We start from the raw sequence: 13,727 nt of genomic DNA, 5'->3' as shown, positions 1-13,727 counted from the left end.
AGGTCCTTGAGATGGAACAAGAGCAGCATGCTACAGCCTCCTGATCCCCAGGGAGGCATGAGCTGGGCTGGAGCCTCAGCCTGCTGCCCTGCCCACCCTTTGGGCCACAGACAGATGTGAAGGCTCTGGTGCCACACAAACAAACAGCAGGGATCACAAGGTCAGGAAGGCAGCACCACGTGCTTTAACCTCGGTTACTGAGTAGACTGACCCACACTGATCCCTTCTGGTCCCAAATTTCTCACATTCAGTCCTTGCTCATTTCCCCTGTATACAAACAGTGGTGCTCTAGAAGCATTCTGCTTTATGTACAGCAAACTCACCAGTCCTTCCTTGTCCCTTGTCCCAAACAGTACTGATATGTTAGAATAACTGGGATACGAAAAGGCAAGCTCCGTGGAGCAAGAAGACCCTCTAGCTCTCCCCTCAGTGCCTGGCACACAGTCCTGGGGGTGCAACAAGCTTTTGCTGAATGTCAAGGGAAAAGATAAATAGATGGATGTGATATTCTTTGGAATATTTTCCTTACCCCCAAAAAAGATATTTTTATCTATCTATTTATTTGTTTTCATTCCGGGGACCAAACCCAGCGGTGCTTTACCACTGAGCCACAGCCTTGTTAAGTTGCTGAGATCCTCCTGGAATTTGCAATTCTACTGCCTCAAGTCTACCAAGTCACTGGGATTACAGGTGTGTACCACCATGCCCAGCTCTTTACCAAATTCTTAATGTGTAATTTTAAAGTAAATATATAATAAACACAATCTCACAGAACCTTTAAGGTAAATGGGCCAGGAAACAAAGGATAAAAATTAGAAGACGTTAGGGTCAGGGGCTCGACCTCCAACACTCCTGCAGCCTGAGAAGATTGCTCAATAATTGTATGAGGGCATCTACAAGAAATGAGACCAGCTCCTCTCATGTCTCCAGGAAACGTGAAGAGTAAAGAAGAGAGACAACCTTGAGAGGGTACCAGGCTATGTCTCCACAAGGCCAGAGTTGCAGGATCACAACAGGTCACCATCCAGACTCCCCAGCCTGAGACCTCCTCACCCCACTCCTGCCCAAGTAAGTGGCCAGCAGCCTCATCTCAGTGCTTTATATGGGATACGGTCTGTGGCTGGAAATGGTTCCTGAATATAATCCAGTCCTGCCTGGAGACAGGAACCTAGTCAGCCCCCTCACAGATTTTAAAACTCCTCCTATTGAGGCCACAGCTTCTGCTTTTCAGATTACAAAGCACAAAAGGACAGATCTTTAAATAACTCCTGCTTCCTAATCCATAATACGTTCTCAGAAAACAGCAAGTCTCTCCTCAGCCCCACCATGGAATGGCCTGGCTCTTCACATGTCACAAAATGGAAGGGAGGCAGCACCTCTGTGACCCAAATACCCACACTCGAAATGCTCCTGGGCCTTCCAATTAGGAAAAAAAATATATATATATATATGTAAAATAATTTAATATCAAGCCCATTTCATGGAAGTCAAATATATCAAACAAATACTATTAAAAGGGAACCGATATGAAACTTAAAATCCAAATAGATACAGAAACATAAATGAAAAAAATGAAAGATTCCAAAAAATCATTTCATCATTACATGGGATTTCCAAAAGTAATGCTCTTGAACTCTCTTTTAAAACAATATGTTCCAACTTCCCACTAATCCAAATTACTCTGGTGACGTCTGGTTCAGCATCTCGCTGCAAATATGCAGCCTCATTATTTTACTTGGAATGGTAATAACACGGAAGCATCTATTTCCATCTCTCCATCACTAAAGCTAACATGAACCTATAATCTGCACTGAAACAACTCCATTTCTGATTAAGATCAGCAACATTTCCAGCCGGGCTCAGGACAGCCTAGGGGGACTGCTCCCAAGGCTATGGCACACGTGCAGGTGGGCAAGAGGATCACTGCCGCAGTGTTTTCATAAATGTGAGACATTTTGTGAATGGCTTAAGCCATGTGTATTTTAATTTAAAAGCTCTATTAAAATGAAGAGAGAAATAGAACCCACACACAGCTCCGGAGAGAACAAGGGAATATTATTAATCACAGAAATGTAAATGAGATTGGAGGCAAGAGGGGGTGAGTGCGCTGAATTAAACTCCTTCCATGGTGACCCCTGAGTAACTGTGGTGAGTCTTGGCATCTTATCTCCACCACGCAGGCAGCAGGCCGCCACCATAAGGCCCCATGCAAATCATGGGTGCTGTCCCTAAGCGTAGGCGAGTGACTTTCTTATTTGCTCAGAAGTAAAATGATCCAGAACTGGTCACTGTTCTTTCTTCCCAACAAGACCTAATGGCTGTTGTCCTTCCTGGGGATCCTGTTGGCCTAAATAAAGTAGGAGCGTGGCCAGCAAAACCCAAACTGTTCTGCTCCACCGACTTCACCCTAGTGGATCAGAACTCAGCACACCACTATTTACAAACCAAAAATGAAGAATCCATGGGCAGAGAACTTTCTTGAAGGCATTTATATGAAGTTAAAATCAAAATCACATCTTCTTAGGGTTCTTCAAAAAAATTAACTGATCAATGCTTCTTAGTGTAAAAACTTGAAGATGTTCAACAGAAATAATTACTGAAAAGCCAGAAAATGTAAACATTGATTTAGGGACCCTTCTTTTTGGAAAAAAACAGAACATTGGATGACATAAGGATGTTCCCTGAAAATCAAGACCTTTGGCCCCATTGAAGCTCTAAATATTTGAATTTTAAATTGCATATTTGTAATGCCATATTTTCCCCATGTAATAGAATGTGCATTATCTCAGGTGAATACACTATTAGATGAAATGAATATAAAACTAAAATTTTAAATAGATGCAGCTATGTAAGAAAAAATAAAAAGAGAAAAATCATTTCGTTCACTGAATAGGATTTGCAAGATGCTATTCTTAAGCCCTGTTGTGAATCTGATGTCCAGGAAACCGATGCAGTGCCGGGGGACAAGTCCTAACAGAAGAGTAGTGGAGCTCTCGTTCCCAACTGACGCAGGCATTGTGATTGGGAGGCAGCAAGCACAGCCAGGGTGCCCCAGGTTGAAAACTCCTTCCCTGCTCCCCTCCACAGGGAGGTGAATGCCCAGATCCTTATTTCTTGGACACAAAACATTAAGGAGTTTGCTGCACAATGCTAATCCCATTGGGCTGGGACAATACTTTAATTAATTGTCCACCATTAAGATTTTTGGCAGGAATAATTGTGCCAGATATCATGACCCCACCCATCACTGAGCACCTCTCATTTCCTGCCTGGCTTTTGAATACTTCATGCGTCTGCCTTCACTGCCCTACCCACCTCTGGCTCAGCATTACTAGGCAAACTGACCAATGTGCCTGAGAGATTGTCAGTCATTTGCTGTGCACAGCCCTAAAGAAATGAGACTATTGCTTCACTCAGACTAAGAGAATCCAGTGCCAAAAGAGCCTCTATGAAGAGTTACAGTCCCTGATCTGGATTCTGGCAATCCTTTTCATCATTTCCAATTTTAATTCTTCTGATAGTTATTCTAACTCCCTAATTTTTTAACTGTATTTCTGGGTATATCTATTGAAGACATTTATTGACCTTCTTAAAAGAGGTGAGCTTTAAAGGTGAGGGGCTTCCAAGCTCTGGTGCAATTGGCCAGGATCACACCAGCTCCTGCAAACAGTGAGGAACTTTCTATTCTTATCAAAGGCACTGGGAAGAAATAGATTCCATTCAATTCTTAGAACAGAGAGGCATCCTTTGGAAGTCCAGGGACCATACTCCTTCAGAACTTTATTTTTTTTAAAATAGTGTTATTGTATTCTTTATACCTTTATTTGATTTGTTTATATTTATGTGGTGCTGGGGATTGAACCCAGTGCCTCATGCATGCTTGGCAAGCCTTCTACCTGGCCTCAGCTACAGGCCCAGGCCTAGACGCAGTTTCTCTATAGATGATACCTTTTCTTTTAACTCTGCAAAACTCAGGATATGAGCTGGCCCTATCTGGCATGTCACGGCTACTCTTTGAGAGCAGAAACTAGTTCCTGTTCCTGTATGCAACCTCTGCACTCAGCACCAGAATCCAATGCTTGTGAGGGTTCAGTGCATGCCTGTTCAATGCAGGAGTAAACAGGTCTTCCTAGCCTGTCTTCCCTACTACCAAAGACAATGTCACCACAGAGATCATAAGCAACCAAGATTGAGTCTTCCCTTGAGTTTTCATTGCTTTCTACTATGTGATATGCTCTTGATGCCTGATGAATAAATGGATAAACAAAATGTAGCAAACACAAACAATGGAATACTATTCAGCCTTAAACAGAAAGGTTAGATGGGAGCAAGAAGTTCTGGAGCACTATTGCACAGAAATGATGCCAATTGCACAGAAATAATGTACTGTATATTTTTAAAAGCTAGAAGAAAGGATTTTTAAAAGATTTTCTCCTAATGAAATGATAAATATTTGAGGAAATAGACATGGTTACCATGATTTAAACATTATACAATGTATACATGAATAAAAACATCACTTGGTACCCCATTAATTATGTTCTAAAGTATCAGTTAAAAATACATTTTGAAAACAGGAAGGAAATTCTGACACATGTTACAGCATGGATAAACTTTGAGGGCATTGTACTAAGTGAAATGAGCAGGTTAGAAAAGGACAAATACTGTATGATTCTACTTACATAAGGAACCTAGAGTGGTTGAATTCATAGAGACAGAAAGTAGAATGATGGTTGCCAAGGGCTGAGGGAAGGAGAAATGGGGAATTATTATTTAATGGGTACAGACTTCCAGTTCTGCACAATGAGAAAAGTACTGGGGCATGAGTTGATGGCTGTAGAACACTGTGAATATACTTAATGCTACCAAATTTAATACCTTAAATTGATTCAGATGGTAAAATTCCTGTTATATGTATTTCACCACAATTTTTTTGTAACTAAGAAAACAAAGGTATTCTTGATGTTGGAAGACATCACTGAGTCAGACATCTCATCAGTGATCCTCCCAAAGTGTTCCATCAATGAAGTAACCACAAGCAACCCTGGCACATCCCAAAGAGAAGCTGCTAACCAACAACAACAAAAAAAAAATGTTGGGTGGACTGGCTCTCCTGGGGAGCCAACAGCATGGCTTACTGTAAGAGGCAGAAGCCAGAGAAGAGAGCTCATGCCTGCCTTTAGTGTGAAGACAAAGGACCTTCTTATTAAGATCAGGATGAGCTGCCCTTTCCATAGCCAAGTAGCACAAGGCCAGGCTCTAGGCCAGGGGCTGGGGAAGACCAAGATCCAGCCAGATAATGAACCTCAGAGAGGCCAGAAGTATAATTCACAAACATATTAAAGGATATTTTCACCAATGGCAAAGTAAATTTCTTTTTAATAACATGAAGGGTTTTGTGTGCATGGGTGCATGGGTGTGTGTTTTGTTTTCGTTTTTGTTTGTGTGGTCCTGGGGATCAAACCCAGGGCTCTGAGCATGCCGGGTAAGCACTTCCCACTGAGCTACATCCCCAGCTCTAACACATGTTCTAAATGAAAGGGCTCAAAAAGCTGGCGGGGGGGGGGGCGCTTCTGTCTAGTGGTATACATATGGCAACTCGATTGCTCTTCATGCAGAATCAACATCAAGAGATTTGGGAAGCATAACTTTCTGGTACTTGGGCAGCTGGTGATTGTTGTTCTCAGTGCCTTTTTTTTTCCCACCATGGAAATGAATGAGTATGGGGGGAGATAGACTTAATGATCTATGATGGCTTTCCTATGACATTTGCCAAAAGAAATGGAAGTAGTCAGTGATTCTACGTGAAGTGTTACAGGAATAACAAATTGAAAAGTTTTATTTTATAGGCTCAAGTGTCTTTTTTTTTTTTTTTGTCAAAAACTAGAAGAGTGCCAGGCGCAGTATAATTCCAGCAATTCAGAAGGCTACAGGAGGATCGCAAGTTCAAGGGCAACCTCAGCAATTTAGCAAGACCCTGTGTCAAAAAATAAAAAGGGCTGAGGATGTGGCTCATTAGTAAATCATCCCTGGGTTCAATCCCCAGTGCAGAAGGGAGGAAGGAAGGAAGGGAGGGAGGAAGGGAGGGAGGGAGGGAGGGAGGGAAGGAAGGAAGGAAAGAGCTCTCCCCTACATATGTCAAGAGTTTTCTTTCTGAAACTTGGGCAGACCCCTTCAGGGTTGGTTCAAATAGAAAATACATCATCTGCACCTGCTCCTCTGGGGAAAGGCAGATTTTATGGCTCTCCTGGATTTAAGATGCTCAGATGCACATTCATTCCACAAACACTTTGTGAGCCAGCTTTGAAAAAAAGTAATAAGCACTCTTATGGATGATAGGACACCCTTGCTGGACCTGTCCCAAGCCCAATCCCAACACACTGATGTCCACAAAAGTGAATCATTCAGTGCAGAGACTCCACAATGACTACTCCCCCGGTACTTCTGCCTGACTCCTCATCTGAGAACACATCTGCCAACACGGAAGCCCATCCACAGCTGCTCTGCCTTGTTCCTGCAGAAGGCTAACAGCAGACCAACTCTGCCCTGAATATGAAATGTTTCTGGACAACAGAGAGCACAATAAAAGCCATGTGGGCCCTTGAGGTCACACTCGGGGTTCCCCTTGGCCCCCATTTCCTGGGCTGTGGCTGGCATGTCCCACCACAGCCCTGGGAGATGAGCCAGGATCTGCAGGCCTCTGTGGGGTACAACTGTGAGGCAGGATTCAGCTAGGCATATCCCATTGAATGAGGGGAAAATGGACTATTGTGAGGAGAGTCACACGAAGGCAGTTAAAGGCTGTCACAGTCTACTCATTCGAAATAAAACCCATCCCATTAGGGACACGGTAATTGAGGCCCATTTCCAACATTCTGCTCTGTGTAAGGCCGAATGTCAGAAGATAAGGGTTTAAAATTGAAAATCAAAGAGCCGTTGCTCAATTTCATACCCAGGAAATGAGGTACACATGGGCAGATATTAAACTCACCCACACAAAGATGTGCCCCAGACCCACACCAAGAATCCTGAAAGTTACTTTATAGCTTGCTCACTCTCAGGCAATACACAATAATATAAATAAGTCCTTGATAAAGCCGCACTGGTTAAGTGGCTGGATTCTAGTAATGCCATCTTTCCATTACAGGGTGCCTGAAAAGGCTAATCCCACTGTCATGCAAAGCTACATGCCCATTTTTCATCATCTGCCTTAACAACTCCAAAACCCACCCCAAACCCAAACTGGAAGGAAGGATTCAACTGAATAGGACTCATATGCAGCAAATGTGACCTCCTGGGAAAATGAAGACCCAGATGCCAGACAGCACACTGCTGTTGCTTCCTGATCCCATCCAGGTCTTGCTGGAAAACAACAAGCAACACACACAGCCTCAGGGACAGGGCATCCACATTCAGGCAAAAGCACTCAATGCACCAGGAAACAAAACACCAGGACTGATCACAGCTGCTGTTCAAGATTTCAAAGCTGGAGGGAGGAGCTTGAAGCTGGAGACCCTGAGCCTGCAGACAGAGGACCACAGGCCACTGAGCTGGTGACATCCCACATCTGTGCAGCCATCAGTCAGCTGCACAGGAAGAAAGGGCCCCACCTCAACTGTCCAGTGCTCCATGACATCAACTCCCTTCCTCTTCTAGTGGTGTGTTTTCTACATGCAACTAAACTCAGGTATTTAAAAAAAAAATACACTTCACACTTAATTTGAAAACAGGCAGTTCTGAGTAGTACATTAAGAGATTGCCAAATTGATCCAGTACATACGTCTCTAATCTTGTGGTGAATTTCATCCTTATGACTCCTTCCCAAAGTCAAGCATATTGACTCTTAAAAATACCTCCTTGGAAGCATGCCACTGATTTCCTGCTGGGAGGTCCTGCCGCTTACTGGTTAAGCACAAAAGCCCTGGAGTCAGAGAGGGTTCAATCTCCCTTCTGCCACTCATAGCACTTACACATGCTGCACCCGCCCCATCTCTGGCAGATATTTCCCCAGGCCTCCCATGTCCTAGGAGACAGCTATATCCACACTGCACTTCCAACTATCTCCAACCAATCTCCTGGTACCACAGGGTAGAGCGGCTCTTTTGCTAGTTGTTTCTCCACACAGCTGGTCTGGCTCGGCCTCCATCTGCTCTGAAGACAGCATGAACAGTTCTTCCATCTCTTCTCAACCAGACACACACCTCTATAAGGAAAGACACAGGGCCTGAACAAGGTCCAAAATGGAGTTTCCAAGGGGCTGGAACAGGGAATGGATTCCTGACAGATGGAATGGATTCCTGACAGATGGAATGGTCATAAACAAACAAAAACTCCAGGCCAGGCACTACACCTGCAAACAGGTTCCCTCTCCTCTCAATCAGACTTCTAGGCCTGGACCACCCCCTGCGAAGTGTGACTAGGGACCCAGACCACCAGTAGAGGGCAGCATGGAGCCATGTGCCCCTACTGTTCCGGGCCTGGTTGGAAGAGTAATTAATTTATCACAACACCCACCCACCAGCTCCCAAGGTGACAAACACTAATGTGACCATCCTGAAGGTGCCAGGTTGGCTGGTTTATCTCATGAAGTGAGAAAATTATAACCTTCATCACACACACATTATGAACCAGTATTGATAGTTGTACCGCTCTCCACAAAGATTCTATATGAAAATGGTGAAAAATGGCACACAAAAAGTCCATAATGGGCAAAATGACTTAGGAATCTAAACTAGCAAGAGTGGCTCCCTCTCACTCGTCAGAAGAGAGTACCAAGAACTCACAGCAACTGGCAGGCTCTGCAGGGTGGGCATTCCAAGGCCAAGGGTACTGCATAAATGACATAAATGAGAGGAAGCGACTGAGGGTGACATCTATGACCAGAATCACAGATTCCAGGGTCCCCCAAGGGCCACAGTTTCCTGGTGGGAATTTGGTGGCACAGTAAGTATCTCTCGGCACAGAGTGGGATCTTCCCTCATCTCATTTGGCCAAACCCCATGCTCCCCACCTCACCTGTACTGCCCCCACAACATGCAAAGGGGAACTATGGGTAACAGCATTGCATCCAGCACTCCCATCCCACCTCACTCCATGTGCCCATGTCCCCACGGGGCACCCCTTCAATTTGCAGGAAGAGGCAGAGGCCACCAGCAGCTTCCAGCCTGCTTGCTGGGACTCCTCAGCAAGGTCACCACCATGTGCACTGACATGCTCTGAGGAGACACAGTCCTTGGAGCCCCCTGCTGGAGGGCCAAGCAGAGAATAAACCAGAACCAGAAAGTTCCAGTGGAACTGCTGCCCTTGCCTGGAGAAGCCTTTCCACAAGATCTTTCCCCTTCAGCCCACTCCAACTACACAGAAAAAAAATCACCTCTACTGACCACCAGCTTGTTCCCAGGCTGACCCAGTGGCCTGGAGGGCTGCAGAGAAATCAGAGGCTCCAGTTTCAGGGTTTAGTCACTGAGTGCAAAGCAAAAGGACCATTCTGAGGGGCCACCAAGACCCCAGGAGCCCACAGAATGAACTAATCAAGACTCCCGACCCAAATAACACAGAGGCATAAATATCAGAAAGGAAAGGCCAATGTTGAAAAATGGTTTCCTGATCTGAAAACCCAAGAGGAAGAACCAACAAGCCATTTAAGCCAACGAAGAGATGTAAGCAAAGTGCCAGTCCTGACATCTGAAAGTCAATGGCCCTCTTACCCACCAGACGTAATCAGCTAGAAGGGGAGGAGAGAGGGGGATTATCTCCGTGATGACAGCGACCTTGGCCATAAAATCTAACTGGAAACCTAACAAGAAATGTGCCAAACCCATGAGCAAAATAATAAGACACTAGAGAAAGATGTAAATAAATCAAACACCCAGATCAGAGGAAAACATTAAAAAGACATCTCTTTTCATTTAAATAAACCTGTAGAGTATGCCAATCAAAGTCCCATTCAGATTATAGGATGACTTTCACTTATTCCAAAGTTTATCTAGTTAAAAAAAAAATAAATGAGAAAGGTTACAAAAAGATGGAAAAAGAAGAAACAACTAGTTAAGATAATGAATAACAGCCATGAATCATACCATGATATTTCTTCAAAGTTGGGCCACACATACAATGATGCTCCCATAAGATTCTATGGCCCAGTGACATCCCAGCCATCTTAGTAAGCATATTCAATGACTTTCTCACAAGGACAACATCGCCTTATATATTACTTATATATTATTATATATTACAAAAAGTCACAATAATTTAAACAGTAGATATGGGCAAAAGAATTAACCAGTAAATTAGAACGGAGAATCCAGAAATGCAGGAAGAACAACCAGAATACAGTAGTAACTACTCATGCTCTAAATGTCCAAGCCCTTTGGCTCTATGACAAACATGAATCTCAAGACAGAGAGGTAAGGGCCAGCAGGTTTAAGCCAGTGGAAGAGCCAATGCTTAGCACACACACGGCCCTGCGTTCAATCCCCAGCACCAATACAAAAGAAAAGAAATCAAAACAGACATATAAAGATGGCTCATTAATAAATGATGTTGGGAAACTAAATGGTCATATAAAAAAATTTATGTGCTTAATTTATACCATATCTAAAAATAAATTCCAGATGAATAAAAGATGTAAATGTAAAAAAAAGTCTGAACTATCAAATATTAGAGAAAATATAGGTGGATGTTTATATGCACCTGGGGTAGGAAAGCCCATTGTCTAGGTTAAAATACAAAATTCAAGAACCAAAGGGAGATCAGCAGAGTAGAGAAAAGGGATTTAGGGTGGGAGATTTTATGAGTGATACTGGCCAAAATATATTTTGATATTGTGTGCATGTACAAATATTTAATTAAAAAATCCTACCATTATGTACAACGATAATGCACCAATTAAAAAATGTGAAAAAAAAAAATTCAGGAGCCATACAAGAAAAGCTTGACAGATTTGACAACATAAAATCCAAAGTTTTACATTGCCAAAAATGTCTTTTATACAAAGTCAAAGGATGCAAAGACATCTGGGAGAAAATATCTTCAATGTATATACCAATGAGTAATAACCCTGCTGTACTAAAAATGGCAATAAATCACCACAGAAAAGCTGGGGAATCAAGAGAAAAGCAGACAAGAATTTAAAAAAAGTAAAAGAGAAAATTCAAATTGTTATTAAGGAAATGAGAAATAGCTTCTTATCATTTGTAATTTTAAAACACAAAGTGAAATACAGTAATCCACTTTATCTTGGAGGGATAGATTGCAAGAGTCCCAGTAGATAAAGCTCAGGCTAAAACCATGCACATTACTGAACCTTATACAAACTATACTTTTTTTTCTCCAAATAAATACCTATGAAAATCTTTTTTTATTTTTTTATTAGTTGCTCATGACAACACAATGATCTTGACATATCATACATTTGAATCAAATGGGGTATGAATTCTCATTTTTCCAAGTGTACAGTTTGCAGAATTGCATTGGTTATATGGCCACGTATATGCATACAGCAATACTAGTGTCTATCTTTACTTATAAATTAAGCACAGTAAGAGACTAACCATAGTAAATAATAATGAGGTAGAACAATTGTAACAATATGCCTTTAATAAAAGTTATATGAATGTGGTCTCTTTCTTTCAAAAGAGTCAAAACAAATATTACTATCTTAGGAACACAGTTGAGAGCAGGTAACTGAAACTAAGGAGTGTAAAAGTGCAAATAAGGGGGTCTACTATAAGTTGTAACATTATACTCACAAGATGGAGTGCAACTGCATCAACTGATGGCATCCACTTGCCATGAACAACTCAAAGGGGATGATGTTTAAGATCATCAATGCTTGGGATGGGTGAGAGTTCTAATTACAATGTTTACACAGGTTTGGGACCAGAGGTGCTATGGATTTCAGATATTTCTTTTGGGGAGGGGGGATTCTGGAATACCTACAGATATATCTTAGGATGGAATCCAAGTCTGAAACCAAATTTCAGTTCTGTTTCATATACTTTCTACACGTATAGTCTGGAGGTGATTTTACATGTTATTTTAAAGTTGTATGCAAGCTGATATTTTGGATAAATTTGTGCACAAAGTTTGCATATATGAGGTTAGGGATGAAATTGCCCACCTCTGACATCATATTGGTACTCAAAAAGTTTCAGATTTTGGAACATTCAGATTAAGGAAACTCGAATTGTAATTTGATCCCACGTTGTTGAAAAATGTTAAAAGTAACAATTATGTATGTTTTCATATAAAACATAAGCAAAATATTTCCATAGAAATACAAAAAAAGGGAAGACCCTGCACCAAATGGTTAACAACGGTTGTCCATGCAGGGGCTAAATAGGGAGAAGGGGGTTGGAATGCGGGGGAGTGGCTTTCATTTTCTTCATTAGTTATTTCTCAGTAAGGTTTGAATTTTTATCATAACCAGAAAAAATGTGAGAAAAAAAATCTGCTCATGTAAAATCAAAGACAAAGGACTCTGAGTCTAGAACATGATAGACACCTGCCCTTGTTGATGAGACCAGGGTCCTCCTGAACATCAATTCTGCTGCCAGAAAAAATGGCTCTCTCCTCCAGAGATACAAGATAATTGCTACAAGGCATGATTTTTAAAATAGTGATGTCAGATCTATTTATTTTCATTATTAGCTCTTTTATTGTTAGATAATGAAACAATACACAAAATCTTTGCCTCCCAGCCGACAGCCTGAACCTAAAACATGCCCAAAATCACTTCTCTATTTCATTCCATTCTTTCCATGTCTTTCAGAATCTTCAAGTAGAGGGAAATGAATGCTTACCCTCACTGAAAAACAATGCAGCTGACCCAGAAAGAGTGGCTGGAGAAAGGTAGGCCTCCCTAGCACCTCCCCTTTCACTCTCACTAGGGGTGGTGGATGCTGCCCCCTGAGACCCTGACTGGTCCCTGCAGCCTCTGGTTTTTAAGACTTCTCCATATTTGAGAACAAAACAAAATAGACAAGCACTTTAAAATTCATTACCAGAAGGTTCCCAAGGAATATGCTTCCATGCATACAAAATAATCGAGTCCATTTTTCCAAGAACTTGCTTCAAAGTCCAATTTTGGGGAATTGATGTAGATTGTTCCATTTTAAGTTCTTCAACCAGAGGAAATCTAAAAATTCTTCCTTCCAGCTCAACAGAGCGAGTCCATGAATCTACTGCTTTTGCAAAAGGAGGACAAAGATCCTCCTGGGGCCACAGAATTCGGCAGCTTTTCCTGGGATGCTCAGGGCAGCCAACAGCTCTGGGACATCAGGACACCAGGCCAAGCTTCAAAAGGCAGCCTACAGGCTAGCCATCCAACAGACACACACCAGCGGTCCCCAGCGGTTACGGAAGAAGGGCTTGGTTTCAATCCATTTGCCAAATAACCAGAAATAAAATGCAATTTTAAAATAAATAATTGCACATGAGTCCAGGTTTCTGGCCAGCAGCCTACCTCTCAGTGTGTATGTATGGAGGAGAGACAAGGTGCTGATCAGAAAAGGAATGTGTCCCTGGAATAACTTACCACTCCACCTGGCTTGACAGGCACAGGAAGTCTCTGAAACTCCCCACAGACTTCCCCACAAATTCTTGATGTCCTCTCAGAATACCATCAGCCAACCTTGGAGGAGGTGCCAGCCATAGGAAGACTGTGCACTATGAGGAGAGAGGGGCAGCTGAAATGCTGTTTGATGGACCCAAGCTCAAAGGTGTGC

At 42.4% G+C, this 13,727-nt stretch overlaps 1 protein-coding gene and 1 non-coding gene across 9 annotated transcripts in view; one reads left to right on the top strand and one right to left on the bottom strand.

Annotated features, from left to right (window-relative positions):
- The window catches only part of Apba2 (amyloid beta precursor protein binding family A member 2), a 273,246-nt gene that overhangs the window by 236,370 nt on the left and 23,149 nt on the right, over nt 1-13,727 (bottom strand). The window lies entirely within an intron of this gene.
- Nucleotides 5,570-5,694, top strand: LOC124089592 (U11 spliceosomal RNA). The gene has a single exon (XR_006850805.1). It is a non-coding gene; the product is annotated as a U11 spliceosomal RNA (small nuclear RNA).

This window comes from Marmota monax, unplaced genomic scaffold (genome assembly GCF_021218885.2).
Source record: "Marmota monax isolate L192 unplaced genomic scaffold, Marmota_monax_Labrador192_F-V1.1 WCK01_AAM20220418_F8-fsc00005, whole genome shotgun sequence".
Classification (NCBI taxonomy): domain Eukaryota; kingdom Metazoa; phylum Chordata; class Mammalia; order Rodentia; family Sciuridae; genus Marmota; species Marmota monax.
Note: the sequence above shows the minus strand (reverse complement) of the source record. Positions and strands in the feature narration are given on the sequence as shown.